This window comes from Brachyistius frenatus, unplaced genomic scaffold (assembly GCF_029030835.1).
Source record: "Brachyistius frenatus isolate BFR_SWC_R1_liver_20210118 unplaced genomic scaffold, ASM2903083v1 Contig_5, whole genome shotgun sequence".
Lineage (NCBI taxonomy): Eukaryota > Metazoa > Chordata > Actinopteri > Embiotocidae > Brachyistius > Brachyistius frenatus.
This window is the reverse complement of record NW_027210604.1, coordinates 9070059-9087300: the sequence shown is the minus strand read 5'-3', so window position 1 is coordinate 9087300 and position 17242 is coordinate 9070059. Positions and strand designations below refer to the sequence as shown.

The window sequence follows — 17242 nt, the reverse complement described above, 5'->3', positions numbered from 1 at the left end:
TTTATTTTCCTCTCAGTCCATCTCAAGTCATCTTGCAAACTGAAGTAACAACGTAAAAGTCCATGACAGGTTTACCCGCAAGACCAGAAACACCCCTCAACATAGGTAATCACCAGCTGTCAATCATCCATCACTCAGAGCCTGTCCGTGCATGCCCATGGCTTCATGTCATAAGATGAATGATAACCAGCTGTGTAAAAATAACCACAAAAAAAAACAACAGTAGTCTTGCAATCTAAAATCTGCACCGCAGGTTTTCACATGTACAGTACATTCACACTCATGCATGATAAACTACTGTAGTTGCACAAGGTATCCCACTATTACGCCACACTGTGACACAATGTGCATCAACAGCCTCCTTATCCTTTATGTAAGGAGATGGAAGGTTGAGCGTGTTTTCAGGGAAGAATAAGCCTCTGAGAAGGTTTCGTCTCCAATCGGAAAACACAAGAAAATGTTCTCCCAAGCAGAAAGACAATCAACAGAGGCACTGTCTTCGAGCCCCAGCCTGTTTCCATTTCATCAGGACAACTGTGCGCCTAAAGACACCTTCCCGTCTTCACATTAATCTTCTCAACTCAAGCTCTCCTCTCTGTGGTTTCTCTTTGGATTGTTTATTTTTCTATTTCCTTGTTTTCTCTCTTCGTGAGCTTATGTTCACCCCCTTTGTATTGTGCTCCCACATCTGTCTGTTACTGGTTCACAAGCACTGAAGCTCAATGTGCAGCTATGCTTCACTATAGCTTGGATATCTGATAGAAATGATAAAGAAAAACAAGTAATTGACAGATCACATAGCATCTTAGACCACTCAAGGTCACACAATCCAGTATAATGTCCCAATCATAGGAAGCTCCTTCAGACTGTTTTGTCACAGCCATTGGTGTCAGAAAGATACAGACAAGGTGCCCTTTGGCATCCAAGACTCAAGGTACAAGACTGGTTAAAAAAAAAAAAAAAAAAAAAGTTATGGACAGGGTGGAAGGATGGACAGTAGGGAGAAGGTTGGGAAGGTTTGAGTTCATGATAAAGCAAACATCACCGTGCATTTCTTTTCAGTAACCCAAACCCTGATTTTTCTTTGCCCTAACCAAGTAGTTTGGCGACAAATGGCGACCGTGTCACATTTAACCCGAGCATGACCTTTTCCTAACCATAACCATGTGATGTTTGGTACTTTAACGTAGGCACTAGCCACTTTGTTCATCCATTTGAGACTCCAAAGGGCATTGCACCTTCTGTGTCAACAGCATTGATAAAACATCAGTGTTTGACGCCATATGAATGAAAATGTATTGGCTAATCTCTTAAATTGTACATTTGCTCTGCAAAATCAGGAGATCAATGTTTAAAGTTATTTTAGAGCATCTGCTGAGTTAAATTTAGTTAAAATGATTTTTGAAAGATCAGTCAGTGAGAATTATCACAAGGAATGGTGTCTGCTGTAAATTGGGTTTCTTCACATATTCTAAAATCTGTACTTTATTTGAATCACTGAAGAGGAAAATGATAAACATTACCTGCCTCCTGCCTATTTATTGTGTACAAATTCCATTTGACTTTTCTGTCTTGTGAATAAATCACAAGCACATTGTAAAGCTCCTATACAGGCTTTTTATTGTTGCTGTTTTGTTTTTGTTACAGGGCTCTCATTTCTGCTTTGATCCACATAATTAAATTTGATCATTTGTGGGGACTGTGTTCCCCACATTGTCTGCAAATATGTGCATGTGATGTCTCTGCACATACACATTAAGTGTACAGTCAAGTTCTTTCATCCTCTTAGTATGAGTATGTGAGACAAGTATGCTCACCATCATTAATGTCAGTAGCACAACATGCACACTGCATCTTTTGGATCAATCGGTCTTCTTGAGTATACCGGTATCACATTGATGGCTACACAATAAGTAGTTACCCGAACCAGCAAGACATTTGGATTAATTAGTTTGCAAATGCAAAGCACACAGGGCATTACAACTGAAAAAAACAATGTAAATTGAAAAATCTAAAGAGAAAGATTCGAAAGGCCATTTCGATTAAATCTGCTCACGTACAATAAAGCGATCCAACTTAATAATAAATATTTGTTTTAATACCTGAAGTTTCTTCAGTTCAAACCGACTAAGTCAGACTGACATTGGTTTAGGTTGATGGGTTACAGAAATTTGTACCACAAACAGTTTTTCCATCACCTATTTATATGACAGGATGAATGCCAAGGGCAATCGCAGGGGCCAAAGCCAACCTTGATGCTGTTTTTTGGGGAGCTGTCACTGGGTACAATGAAGCTTTGTCGCAAGGTTAACTCATTTCAAAAGAGCTCAACCCCTCCCACACGACGGAACTAGATGCCCACTGGCTTCACTGTGGCATGATTATGTTGATATTCTAGATTTATGGGTTGTAATTTCTAAAACATGTATTCACTTATCATACACTAATGGCTGCACTTTCCTCGTGACATACATTTATGAAAACCTGTCAATACCCACTGCATAAAAACATCTACTATATTACACAAACACACACACGCACATATCACTATAAAAGGTGAGTGTTAAGCCAAGCACACTCCTTCATCGACCCACGCAAAATGCCTGAAAGCACATTGACCGTGGTATTCCAGTGGGACTGCAGAGTCAATATAAACCAACAGGAGCGATGATTGATTGATCCCCTGCTACCATAATCTCCTTCTCTGCTCCGCCTCATCATGCCCTCCTTCAATGCCCAGCCTTCTCTCTCCCTGCAGTCTCTGTGGGCTTGTTCAGACCAAGTAGCTTCGGTCAAATGTATGTAGAAATGGATAGCAATTCACACCTGGCATTACAATGCATCTCAGACCATGCAGGTCCACACTGAGAAAGCTAAATCTGAAAGCTCTTTTGCTCTGTTTTGGCCTTCCAACCCTATTAAGCCATGTTCATTCCGCCCCCAAAAAATTCTATTCAATAACGTGACCTCACCTTCATTAAACTGTGATTTGAGTGTTGTCTCAGTGCAGCACTACAGTCAGACAACAACAAACATAGATTTGTAAATGACTAGAAATATTGTTAGTTGATCTACAGTGGAACATAAGTGACTATAAGCAGGATGGGACAGAATGGAGTTCCCAGGCCACAGCCGTCCTACAGTTTATATGCATACTGAAAGAGCAGGAAAAAGAATAGATATGCTATGTCCAACTGAACTGCTGTTGTATTATATTGTCAGCCTGGATGGAGATATTTTAACTTTATCTTTATCATCCAGTTTGTGACAACTGCACAAGTTGCCCAGGAGAAAATCCAAAACATACACGTGTGTTTGGCCATACTATTATAGATAAAGAAGTGGCTATTTGGTGATACCGACTTCAAAAATGTGAGATTGTACTGTGAAAAGTTTACTCAGCAATCTTTTGACGCAACCAGAGATGCATTTTTGCTCACACTACAAATGTAATCCCCCACCACCTTGTGTATGGATTGGGTGGTCCAATCCCAGTGCATCCACAATACGGTTTGCATTTAAAGACAAATTTTATTGCCAGGTGTGTACAGGGCTCATTTAAAATCCCTGATCTCAATGTCAACCCCCTCAACCTTCCTATTATACAGATTCCCCAGCTATTACGGCTGAACAACAGCTGCACATGAAGGATTCCATCCTTATTTATAGAAGGCTTTGAAAGATTAGCAGATTAGTGTAGGTGTGGGTTATTAATCATCTTTCATTCTAGTAACAGTGACTCAGATGCAGATCTCCCCTGGTTATTTATAATTTCATCTTGAGGGGAAAGAATGAGATTTATGTGTTTGACTAGAACAAAGGTAGAATTGTGGTTCACGGTGAACTCCCATCTGGACCCTTTATCAGGGTACATATTTTAATGAGACGAACACAGAAAGAGAGACAGGAAGCGAGGTCAGCTTTAAACACAGTGATTAGCAGTTCAAAGAGAACAACCAGGGTTTCATCTACCTCTCCTCCTCTCGGCCGTCCCTCCCCTTACACTCAGTTTCTCTCATCTTCAAACGACCCGGGTGGAGGGTGAGGCATGGCCTCTCCTGGGTCAACCTACAGGGAGTACTGATGGCAAGAGGATGGAAGGCTGGAGGGAAGCTTTGTTGCCTGCTTGGCCTTTCCCCTTGCTGGGCAGTGATTAAATCAAGGCCCTGGTGCGAGGCCTTCTGCTGGGGCAGCAGTGGGTTTCTACCCATGCTGCGCTTGGATGTGTCCCTGAGAGGGGGCGTTACAAAGTGCCTCTGTTGTTTGTTTTCTGAATTCATTGCAAGTTCCCTCAGGATTCTTTCATCCCCAGCATGAGCAAAAAAACATCAGTCATGTATGGCTCATACCTGACCAAAATCTCAAGTTGTTATTGCTAACCTGCTGGATATCAGGTTGGATTTTGATGCTGATGACTGATATACTTCACATAAGCCCTTGGCCTTCAAGAAGAAAAGGCACTCTGTAAAGCTGACAGCCATAACAAAAACGTAATCTCAAGTCTAACACATAAAAACCCTTCAGTTATTCTGTTTTTAGGTTGTACACACAGAGACCATATATGTTTATATAATGTTATAGAGAACACTGAACTTTGGGAATTATGAAAAGTATCCTAAAGCTCAGCGGTGTAGGGCTATTTGTTTAAGTACTAGAGTTTGATTGAATTTAATAGATTCAACAATATAACCATGTTATTTTCAATGGTTGCTCTGGATTTCTCAACTAAATTGTTATTGTCTGATTTCAGTCACAGCGGCTGGACAACGTGATAATGTCTCAATGTCAAATGTCCAAGTTCAGCAAGATAACAGTAGCAACATTTCAAGTGCAAACTGGGAAACTTTGCAAGTCTATGAATGTTTCACACGTTCCTGCACACGTTTCACAATAAAAGCCTTGACTAAAAAAAGGGTTTCTGTCCACTGAGACACTGGATGGCTTGTAATTTGAAATAGATAAAGGAAGTTTTGAGGCGGTATTAAGAATATAATTCAGTAACTTTAACAGGGAAAACGGAAGTGGATCAAAAGGTGGCTTTGTGGAAATAAAACATAACCAATTCCAGTTATCAGACAGGCAGGAATTATAAATTAGGGCCAGTTACATTCAGCAATCATGGTAAATAAATGTCAGTCAAAATTTGAGGAAAAACACCATCCACGTGAATGAATGAAACAGCAACATTAGCCTAATGTTACTTTATTGTCATCAATTTTAGTTTAATTTAGTATTAGTGGAAGCCTTCCCATTAGATAGCTTGAGATGGGCCTGATGCCAAGTAAGTTATCATTGTTTAACTGCATTATCGTAAACTTTTAGTTCCAAAAGATGAAAGGATGTTTTGTTGCCTTTTCATTTTTATTAGTGAACCTATCGACAAGAGAGAGAAAAAAGATTGAATTCACTGTGCTGATGCTCAAAGGCTCCTAGCAACTTCTTTTATTGAATGCTGCACAATGTACGAATTGACATTGTGAATCTATCAGTAAACCTTAAAAGGCCAATATGACAACTTTGACCATTCCATGTGTTGTTGTTGTTTTTGTTTTTAAGATTGTATCTTCAAGCACTTAAAATAAATGTGTATGACTTTCAACTGGATTATACAAACTGTGAACATTCTATTTATATATAGTTTGCTTCAATTAGAGGAGTTGAGGATTAAAACCGAGAAGCAGGTTAGAAAATCTGGATCAGGTGTAAATGAGCTGTCCCTCTACAACTATTATTGAAGTACCTATGAGCAATCCCCAGCTGCTCCAGTGGAGCTGTTCATTGGCAAACAGCAGAACGCCGTTGCTCTTGGCAACTCCCTGGTGGGAATCTATATAACTGTATGAATGTGACACTGCATGGGTGCTGGAAAATAGCATGCATGCTAAGCCCCTGTATAAATAACAATTCAGTTAAAGAAATATATCTAAATATAACGTGTAAATTTCTGAACAACTGTAACACCCTCCTGCAGAGTACTAGCGAGTGACTGCTGTGCCCCGGGGCCTTTTTCCTGTTGGCTTAACAGAAATAAGAAGGAATGCATTCAGGGAGAGTTCTTCTTATGTAAAAATTCTGCAATCAAGAAAAAAAAAAAGTATTTTTGTCTTTACATGTAAACTTTTGGGAGATAGTAACTTCCACCTGCAGAGTAATTGTGAGTGATTGCTGTGCCCTGGGTCCTGTTCCTGATGGGTTGACAGAAAGGAGGGGAGAAACACATTCAGGGAGAGTCATCATTTATCCTTACGTAATTACTCTGAAATCAAAGTGCTGAAATATCTGTACTCAGGCTGACAGAGGAGAGAGCCCCTGAAGGACTGTCTGAAACATACGCTGACTGGGAAATGGGAGGGCTGAGAAGAGAGGCAAATCTGAGAAACAAACGTGCAATGAGGAGATGAGGGGGAAAGAAGTCGATACAAAGTCAAGCAGATTTAAAGGAGATGGTCTAATGAGCAGTCAGATACAATGATTAATCAGCAGACAGTGATGAAGAGTGGAGTGGATAAGTGTAAAGAAAGACTGCCCGTACTTTGTGAGAGCCAAACTGTAGTCAGTTATTTTAAAGTGCATGGAAATGAGTCCGTTTCTGCGTCCGGATGATTTGTGCTATTTTAGTTTCTGTGGAGTGCCAATTGCAGGACAATGCACTAAATGAAATTTACACCTATTGTCTGTAATCATCAAAACTTTAGAGTCATGTTTGTTGGTTGGCCAGTGTTGAGTGGGAACATCTGCTGCTTAAAGTGTGTTTCTGAACGCATTTAATTGTGTTCAATGATATGCTTATTACTTAAGTTTATACTCAAATGTTGTTGAAATTCCTCTCTGAATTAGTTCCCCTTTCATCTTCTAAACAACCGCATTGAAAATTTTCTCTTTTCATTTTTTCCTGCAGTAATTCTCTCAAACAAGAGTCTTCGCACCCTCCCTTTCTGCCAAATGAGAAGTTTAGCGAACACATCCAGCACTAATCTCAGAACCATTATGGCATTGCAGGGATGAAAGAATCGTAAGGGAGCTGATGAAAAGCACTGAGGGCTTTCGCTTCTTCTCCACTGTGTTGTCCGCTGATTGGGGGAAGAATGTTTGAGTTGATCATTAAGAAGAAAATAAATCCTGAACTCTTTCCTCTTGTAAATGCAGTTTGTGAGCAACACATCTTTCCAATTCAACGTGCATCTTTAAGACACGCGCACTCCTTATAAGCAATACACGCACTCGAGTGTGTGTGTGTGTGTGTGTGACTATGACAGGAAATGAATATTTAAGCGATGAGCCGCAGGTGTAAGAACCTCAACCGTTTCTTGAGTCTTCTTGAGCACATCATTTATTTACCAGTTTGAGGCTTCAAAGTGGGTTTAAACATCATCATTTTCTCTGTGTTCTCTTTAATCAGGCACATCATCTCCTCCACCCTTTCTCTCAACTTTAAGTCTCCATCTGCTTTGCTCACAGGTCCTGTGAGGAACGTCTCACTGCGAAGTCTCGGAAAGGCTGTTACTGTTCCTCCCTTGTCAGGGGTTACAGATCAGGGTGTGCTAGCTTTCGCGAATCCTCGATAAAAATCCAATACTTTCTCTGAAGCACAGCCAGGAGGAGAGAATTTGTCAGAAGAGGGACAGTCTTTCAGATACATTTATGCAAAGCTGGAGGAGATGTGTGTGTGTGTGTGTGTGTGTGTGTGTGTGTGTGTGTGTGTGTGTGTGTGTGTGTGTGTGTGTGTGTGTGTGTGTGTGTGTGTGTGTGTGTGTGTGTGTGTGTGTGTGTGTGTGTGTGAGCAAAAGTCCTGAAAGTTTTCCTGCTTGGACAGGATGTGTGACTTTGCCTAAGTCTCTCAGTGATTAGGCTTTGATGTTACCTTGAGTGATAGATGAGAGGAGGAGGGGGCTGGGAGGAGAGGAAAGGTGATGTTGCTGACACTGTAGTTTGAGACTTTCTTCCCACATACTTTTTTTTTTTTTTTTTTTTTTAAGTCTTTGCGACTTTGCCTAAAGTGTGGCACAAAAAAAATAAAAAAAATAAAACTGCTTCACTTAGAAGATGGGGAAGAGTGAAAAAGTGGAAAAGGGGGCAGACGGGTGGCAGCCAGCGGGAAGGGTGAGAGGGAGCTGAGAGGAAGCATGAAACAGGTAATGTCAAATTTTATTCAAATGCACGAAGAAGGCAGCTGGAGGTCACAGAAGTATTCATGACTGCGCGTTAGCAGCGAAGACAAACTCTGCTATGACAAACTCACAATGCAACATACACTAAAATTTGCAATTTGACACGAGTAGCAAGAAAAGGCTACGCAGAAATATGCAGATACTCTCTGACACGCTCAGCATCAACTTGCACATGCAGACAACACACGTTGACCAGTATGAGAAAATAACCAAAACTATTTACTGATTAAAACGCTTTTTTTTTTTTTTTTTACTTGTCTCTATAAATAACTTTGTAAACAGTTTCCATCATATACTGTACATAAAAATGGATGTATATCCCAGGTCTGAAAAGTGAAGCCAATGCAATTGCAAAGTGCAATTAATTAATTAATGTGCAATACCACTGAGGGCCATGAGGGGCTGGCTCCCAAAAAAAAACCTCTGGTTCAAATAGACTCCCCTTCAAATAGGGTCTTCTCTCATGAAACACAAAGTCAATCATTTTTTCCACAAGTCATTATGGATATATTCAGTGAATTCCCTCCTTCTGATTGGTGTTGTGGTGGTCCTTCTAAAAATAATTCCATCAATACGTTGATATCAGGTCTCAAAAAGAGGAGGTCGGACTGGTTTGATTGACATGTTAGGTTGTCGGTACAGGTCCATACAGAGTATTCTCGAGTTCTCAGGAAGATCCGCCCCAAGCTACATCCTCTTGTCCCTTTACAGTCGCTTCGAGCTTTACAAAACCAAAATGGCAAAGGCCAAAATTCCTGACCCGAGTCTTCAAAACAGCAGTTCACACACCAACGTATGACGTCATTCATTGGTGTGTGAATTTCATTAGTTTGAGGTTTCCACACATGCTTCAAATGCGTGTCTTTGCACAAATTTTTGTGTTCGTTTGTGTTCAACAGCTTTTGTCCCGGTCTTGTAACAGAGCAGTTACTCACCTTCTCATAGGTAGTAAGATGGCCAGCATACTGTGCACCTGCACCTCCTCTTCCGGAGCAGGAATAATATACTCTGAAATGATTCAGAAAATTAAACAAAAATGACCTCAGTGAATCCCGAGCCCCTGTTAGAGATAAGCATAATTAGTTATCCAGAGTAGTCATTTTTTTGCAGCTCTGTACATGTGTGCTTGTATCACAACATTAATCCTGTCTTAAACGGGTGCTATTACCCGAGAGCACTGGGACACGTGTAAGAGCTAATTAAAAAATACAAAAGTACTGCCTCTTATAAAAACATGATTGCATTCAAGAAAAAGCACACAGGTATTAAATGTTTGCTTTAATTTTGTCTAAACTAATATGCACAGCCTCATATTAAAGGAAGTCTACAGTAAGAGGTGGAGGGTGTGATCCTCTTGTCCTTCCAGGACAGCACCCCTTTTTTTTTTTTTTTTTTTTTTTTTACTTCTCGTCACGCACACGGTGTATTTAATAAGTTCGGTTATTCAACCCTGATGTTTCTTCCGTCAGGGCAAATGAAACCTTGGCTCCCTATAACTTTGCTTTTACAGTTACTGTATCCTGCGGGAGCAATTTAACATGATGTCACTCCTGCTGCACTACTTAAAGAAGACAGACATACTCTGCTTCCCAATACCACAGCCCTCTGCGCACAAACAACAACTTAACAACTAATGATATATGTCAAGTACAAATTTAATTTATTTTCTTCTTGTATAAACAAGCACCTGAAGTGGTCACATGGCAAAAGCTTCCTCTTGAAGATGAGAAGCATGATTCGGTGAGCCTTATGAACCTTTGAGTAGCAGTATTGATGTCATCTATATTCATTCGAGCTTGTTTCAGATACATTCACTGGATCAGGAAATGTCATTGTATTTCATTAGCATTTATACATGAGTGAACTATGAGCTTACTTTGGCCACAAATAAGACACATCTTTTTTCTGCTTGCGAGGGGCTACAGTGCCCCCAAGTGGTGTTTAGTTGAATTAAATGCTCCTGCTTGGCTGAAGCAAAAAAGGACAATCAATGCATATTTGTGTGGCTCCTCTTTTTTTTTTTTTCCTCACGGGACCGAGACAAAACCAGGCTGGAAACATAGCAGGGCCGCTGCTATGTTTCCAGCCTGGTTTTGTCTTGCAAAATTGCCCAACAGTTGCTGATTATCAAACACTTTAATGAATTTACGTCACCAGGGTACATTAATGGACTCTGAATGTCAGAATAAAGAATGGGGCACCATTTACAGATTAAGAGTTAAAGAGGTACGTCAAAAACAGTGTTGCTTTTTCAAAGTATCTTACAAGTTCCTAAAAGCTCAGGTTGTAGGACGTTAAGTTATCATAGTGATAAAATGCTTTTTTGTTCTCATGCACACTGCCAATTCCTTAACCCATAATGTAAATCATTAAAGATGATTCATCCTTCACCGCTAGATGAAAAGCTCTGAGACACCTTAATGCTTCTCGGAAGAAAGGGCCGCTCATTCATGTCACTACACCCAGCAAAATGTATCAAAACAAAAATCAGGAAAGCCGCTTTGCTCGAAGGACAGCATCACTTGTTTTTTTTTGTTTTTTTTCCGCAAAAATAGAGATCGTAACATGCATGTACATTCTGCATTCAGTTTATACTGTTAATCCAGTTCTTCTCCAACCAGCACACAAGTGTCTGTCCACCCTGATAGCAGCCGCTCTCTCTCTCACCCACCAACTTAGCGTGAGCCAGTTAGTCGTTAGTCTGCACAATGAAGCTATGACATTTGTGTTGCTTAGTATTATCAAGACCATCCAAACGACAAAGACCTTGCTCTTCAACACAACTGCAAACAAAACGTTTTGTCTTTAACTTACGGTTACCAACACAAGTTTATTAACGCTGTCTTACACTCCCACAGACGACTCAGCGCTCTCTATGTGTGTAAACTTAACCAGGGGTGATTTTAGATGAACTTCTGAAACTAAAATGCTCTGGGGCGTTTAAACTGAAATGCTACCATTAACGGGAAGATATTTATCTCCAATTATCATTTTAATGCCAAAGGGTCATCTTGTTGTTAATTAATCACAACATATCACTCCAGCTTCATCTGCGGTGACACTTTAATTTCAGCAGTTATTATCACCGCCGCCATGTCGACTACATTGTGTCTCTGTAATGGCTCTGTAATGACCCACACTAACTGCAGCTCACATGTCTGGCATTTATTAAAGGAAGTGAGCATCGTCGAAGTACAGAATACATATTATCTGTTCCTATCGGGAGAGACATATGCTCGTTTTAACACTTCCATTGTCCATAATGTGTTCAACATGCCACCGTACATACTGTAGCAATCAGGTGCAATTTCTGATGTACGCATCTGGGTCTTTCATCTTCTCCAGATTATGTTCCAAAAGGCTGTTGGTAAATCAGGTAAGTGAAAGAAATAGCTCCGAGATAATGAGGGGTGAATGAAAATGAAAGGAGGCCATTTTTCATGAAAATAAATTTGTTTGAAAAGAAGATCTTACAGCAGTTTTAAACAGGTAGAATTTCACTTATATGATCTACCTGCCTACCTCTTTTCTATGTATCTACCTATGGGATTATGTATGCATGTATATGATTACGTGACTAGTATGTAAGTATCTATCTATTATTTGTCACTATTTTAATGTGTCTATACCCAAACAAAATGTTTTATGTTAATAAATACTGAATGTTCACCTATTTGTCACCGTTGAAAAAACACAGGGGTCACAAATATCATTAATGATGGTTATTTTGTTTTCATGCGCCCAAGTGAGATATGACCAGGACCTTGAAAACAAAGTAGCTAAATGGAATCGTAGAAACAAGAACAGTGAAATATTAGCAATATGTTTGCTTGAGTATTTCACCCACTTTAACTGTACGATGTTAAATGCAATATTAATTTGTACCCGGCTCTGATGCTCACACACTTTAAGAATGACAAGCAGATCGCCCACACATCAGTGCATATCTGCCTAATGTGCATAAAAAATGGGCCCATAACTCTTTTGGTCACTCTGGTAGAAAAAAAAGCAGACAATTCCAGAAATGTTATGATTACAACCGAACATTGGGCTGATCGTCCACCCTTGATGGCCGACAGTCATCACGATGGAAACCTGGCATTGAGTTCTTCCCCCTGGATCCACACCCACAGTGAGGCGCACCCAACAACTGTGCATGCAGACATTTGCCTACGAACAAATACTCTAAACTTTTTTCTGACCTCCCCTAAATGCAGCATTATTTGAGAGAAGTGAATGACCATGCAGTTCAGATCTTTGGACTTTTAGTGTCAAAAGTCTGTCTGAAATCACCCGTGAGGAAAGCAGCTCAGTTAAGCAGTCACAGCATGCGTCTCCAGTGACCACTTGTGATTGGATTTCAACTACCCGCACTATTTGAAAATGAGCATGTACATCATGTAAATATACAAGTAAATAACACGTAAACGGGCACAGAAGTGTGAGGAGAGAAGTCAAAGCAACAGGCATTTCACCAAATTAAACATCCTTGCTCACTCAAGCCCGAATTTTTTTTTTACATATTTCACATTTATAAATGTCTGAACACTCAAGTTTATAATTCTCATCCTGAACCATTAGGCTTGACCCAATCATGTCAGTCTAAACTCAGATTATTTATATATTCCAACAGGTTTGATAGGTTCGGGCTCTGCACAACGGTGGATAAATGAACTTTGTGAGGGGGCAGGTGCTCTTCCACTGTTGTGGGTCTGATGTGTGTTAGAAATGACAAGCGTGGTAACTAAAAAAAATTTAAAAAAATAAACCCAAAGTAGGTTTTGGCAAAACAAGCATCAAGTGTTTTAATTAAGTAAACAGCTGCTTTGTAGCCACGAGTTCATTTTGTAAAGTTCTCCTACTTTCTGCATAGTTCAGCTGTGCTCAGCAGAATCACACCGGATTCTGTAAAATATATTTAAAAAAAAATTTTTTTAAAGTTTGGCACAGTGAACAGTACCCATCCCTGTTGACAGGTCTATCATGGACTTCACCTGAATGTAGACTTGCTGGAGGAACATTTTCCCTTTACCGCAGTCAGTTGTGATCTACATATGCGATATATTTTGGTGTTCTGTTTTAAAATCTTAATTAAAGTCATATTAAATAACTTTAATCATCAAAAGTTTAAAAGTAATCCGTTTTGAGGGCTGTTGTCAGGTTGCTAGTGTTTAATTTGGACATTTGAACTTTATTACCCCGTTTTAAACCAAGTATTACAAAAGTTATCAAATAGTAATCAAATGTAACATTACTACGATGAAGTAATGGAATAATAAAGATTACGAATTACATTTTTAACAGGGTAACAAGTAAACCGTAACCTATTACATTTCAAACGAAACATTACCATTAGCCAACTATTTTAACATGCCTATGATCGACATGCATGAAAGGGTTACCTTTACATGGCGGCATAGTGAAATATAGCTAATAAACCAGCCATCATGTTGAAAATATAATAGAAGCACTCATGTTTACATTTTGGACATGAATACACGGACACCCTGTGCAACACCAGCGCCATCAAACGTGAACGATGAACACGCTTAGCAAGGTGACCTACTTCATTTGCATATCGACGCCAAAAAATCAGCAACAAAACAAGTGAATTCTTACCTAACTTCTCTGGAGATTCACTACCAGCACACCAGTCTCTCGGAAGTGGCGGTATCACGACTTGTCGATAGCGATTTGTGTTTCTTTTTTTTTTTTTGGGGGGGGGGGGGGAACATTATGCAAACTTGTTTTTAATAAATACGACGCGGGTTGCTCAGCTGTTGTCGACGGTACTGTGGGATAATTAGCAGTTCCGGATTTCAAAATAAAGGCTCCAAAAGCGAAGCGTAAATTTCAAAGTCTTAACATTTCATTTAATGTCACTTATTGCATACACACACCACATTACAATGATGTAAACATTTGCTGTTAATTATTGAAGTACTGCAGAAATATAATTTAGTTACCTGTGCTGGGCCACGAGGGTTGACGTCACTTCCTGGCCCCACCTTGAATAACTTATTTCGATGCAGTTCTGATTTCTCATTATCTCATTTTAGAAAGCGAAATGAGTGGAATAGATCAAATGAATGTTTTCTTTGATTTTGAAACCACAGTCATATATTATTGTTATCTACCAGTTCTGGGTCTCTCGGATAGTTAAATCAGTGGATGTTATTTTATGGAACAAAAAAAAAAAGTGTTATCTGCTGTGGAAAGTGGTACTTGGACAATTTGGTTGGGTACTTAATCGTGCATGGTTGAAAATGTTTGGGAACCATTGAATTCAAGGAATGGCGGGACACACAAAAACACAAATATCCAAAGTCAGTTGTGGAATTAAATTATTTACTCAAGTACTGTACAACTAAGAGGTAGCATATAATTTACTTGTGTATTTCCATTTTCTGCTTCATCTGCTACTTTATTCTACTGCATTTCAGAGAGAAATTACTTTTACTCTACTGCATTTGTTTCACAATTTTAGATAGCCTATGCTCACTTATCAATCTCGTCTCTCCTCTTTCTCTGCCTTAATTTCTGCAGCCAAAAGCTCTTTCTTCCAAAAAATAATTATATCCTCATTTTCTAACCCCAAAAAGGTCTTCTCCATCTTTTCCAACCTCCTTGACCCACCCCCACCCCCTCCTTCCACCCTCCTACCAAGCCACTTTGTCAACTATTTTACAAAAAAGATAGATGACATACCCTTCTCATTTTCTAATCTATCTTCTGTAACTACATTTCCATCAACTTCATCTTCATCCCCTTCGCTTTCCTCTTTCACCCCCCTGTCTCCCAACCAATCTCTTACCTTGGTAACCTCCGCCCGCCCAACCACCTGCCCCCTTTGACCCCATCCCATCTCACATTCTCCAGTCTATTGCTCCTGACCTTCTTCCTTTTCTCACCCATCTCATTAACACTTCCCTGTCAACTGGCTGTTTCCCGAACTCTCTGAAGGAGGCAAGAGTGAACCCTCTCCTGAAGAAACCCACCCTCAAACCCGGCTGAAGTAAACAACTACAGACCCGTCTCTCTTCTTCCCTTTCTTTCCAAAACTCTGGAGCGAGCTATCTTCAATCAACTCTCCTCCTATCTTCACCATAATAACCTTCTTAACCCTCACCAGTCTGGCTTCAAGGCAGGCCACTCAGCAGAGATTGTCCTCCTTGCTGTCTCTGAGCAGCTTCACACTGCTAGAGCAGCCTCTCTCTCCTCTGTCCTGATCCTTCTTGACCTTTCTGCTGCATTTGACACAGTGAACCATCAGATCCTTATTTCCTCCCTTCAGGACCTCGGTGTCTCAGGCTCTGCTCTCTCCCTGTTCTCATCCTACCTTAACGACCGTACCTACCGGGTAATTTGGAGAGGATCGGTGTCTGAACCTTGTCCTCTCACTACTGGTGTCCCTCAAGGCTCCGTCCTGGGTCCCCTCCTCTTCTCTCTGTACACCAACTTTCTCGGCTCTGTCATTCACTCTCATGGCTTTTCCTACCACAGCTATGCTGATGACACCCAACTGATCCTCTGTTTTCCCCGATCTGAAACACAGGTAGCAGCACGAATCTCTGCCTGTCTGACTGACATCTCTCAGTGGATGTCCTCACACCACCTGAAAATCAACCTCGACAAGACTGAACTGCTCTTCCTTCCGGGGAAAGACTCTCCCACCCTCGACCTGACTATTACCTTCAACAACTCTGTGTTATCCCCGACCCTGACTGCTAAGAACCTCGGCGTGACACTCGACAGTCAACTCTCCCTTACTGCCAACATCACTGCAACACGTTCCTGTAGATACATGCTGCACAACATCAGGAGAATATGTCCTCTTCTTACTCAGAAGGCGGCGCAGGTTCTGGTCCAGGCTCTGGTCATCTCACATCTAGACTACTGTAACTCCTTCCTGGCAGGTCTACCTGTTAGTACCATCCGACCTCTGCAGCTCATCCAGAATGCCGCAGCTCGACTGGCCTTTAACCTCCTAAATTCACTCACACTCCTCTCCCTCCTCCTCCTCCTCCGCTCCCTTCACTGGTTACCAGTAGCTGCCCGCATCCGTTTCAAAACATTGGTACTTGCGTACCGTGCTGTGAACAGATCGAGTCCAGTGTACATCCAGGACATGGTCAAACCTTACATCCCAGCCCGTTCACTCCGCTCTGCATCTGCCAATCGGCTTGTTGCTCCCTCACTGAGCTAAACACTCTACACAATCATGACTGTTTGCTGTCCTGGCTCCTAAATGGTGGAATGAGCTCCCCAACGACATCAGGACAGCAGAAAGTCTATAATTGAATAGGTAGCACTTTAGTAGCACTTAAAATGGCACTTGCACTTTGAAGTTTGGCTATCTTGAAGAAAATTGTACTTTCTTAATTGTTGTTGTTCTGAATTTGTACCCCCATGGTTGAAATGCACTTATTGTAAGTTGCTTTGGATAAAAGTGTCAGCTAAATGAAATGTAATGTAATGTAATGTATTAAAAACTTCTAAGATCAATATGTTATATAGACATCACAGATAATGACATAGAAAGTCACATATATCATGTGTTAAAATTAGTTCTACCATGAAAAATGTAAAATGCTGATCACATGTACATATCAATGATGCAATGATTAATATAACAGCCTAAATTGGGCTATATTGCACAATGAGTACTTTTAAAGTCGGCTATACATTTTGCTGACTTTATGTACTTGTCCTTAAGTAAGTACTGCTCAACAGCAGGTCACTATGTTGGCTTCAAAAACTTCAGATTGTAGTCCTGACATAGTGACAATCTAAGTTAGATGATCTTAATAAAATAAACATAGATATTTACTAAATCAAGAATGGATTCCTTACAAAAGAGAAGATGCCATGTTCTAAACGGCAATAGGGAAAAAGACCATTCGGCCTTTAATAATGGTCCTCTGCTGACACCCTCTGGAGTTTTATGGTAACACTAGATAGATAGATAGATTAGATTAGATTAGATTAGATTAGATTAGATTAGATAGATAGATAGATAGATAGATAGATAGATAGATAGATAGATAGATAGATAGATAGATAGATAGATAGAT

General features: G+C 40.3%; 1 long non-coding RNA gene across 2 annotated transcripts in view; it reads right to left on the bottom strand.

Moving 5' to 3' along the window:
- The window catches only part of LOC138634536 (uncharacterized), a 44019-nt gene extending 30195 nt beyond the window's left edge, over window positions 1-13824 (bottom strand). The window contains exon 1 of one of the 2 annotated variants that reach the window (XR_011311989.1): window positions 13788-13824. This is a non-coding gene — a long non-coding RNA (uncharacterized lncRNA). Of the gene's footprint in view, window positions 1-9103; window positions 9174-13787 lie in introns of those variants that run through there. The other variant, XR_011311988.1, reaches the window with a different exon arrangement.
- Between the last annotated feature and the right edge of the window lie 3418 nt (window positions 13825-17242).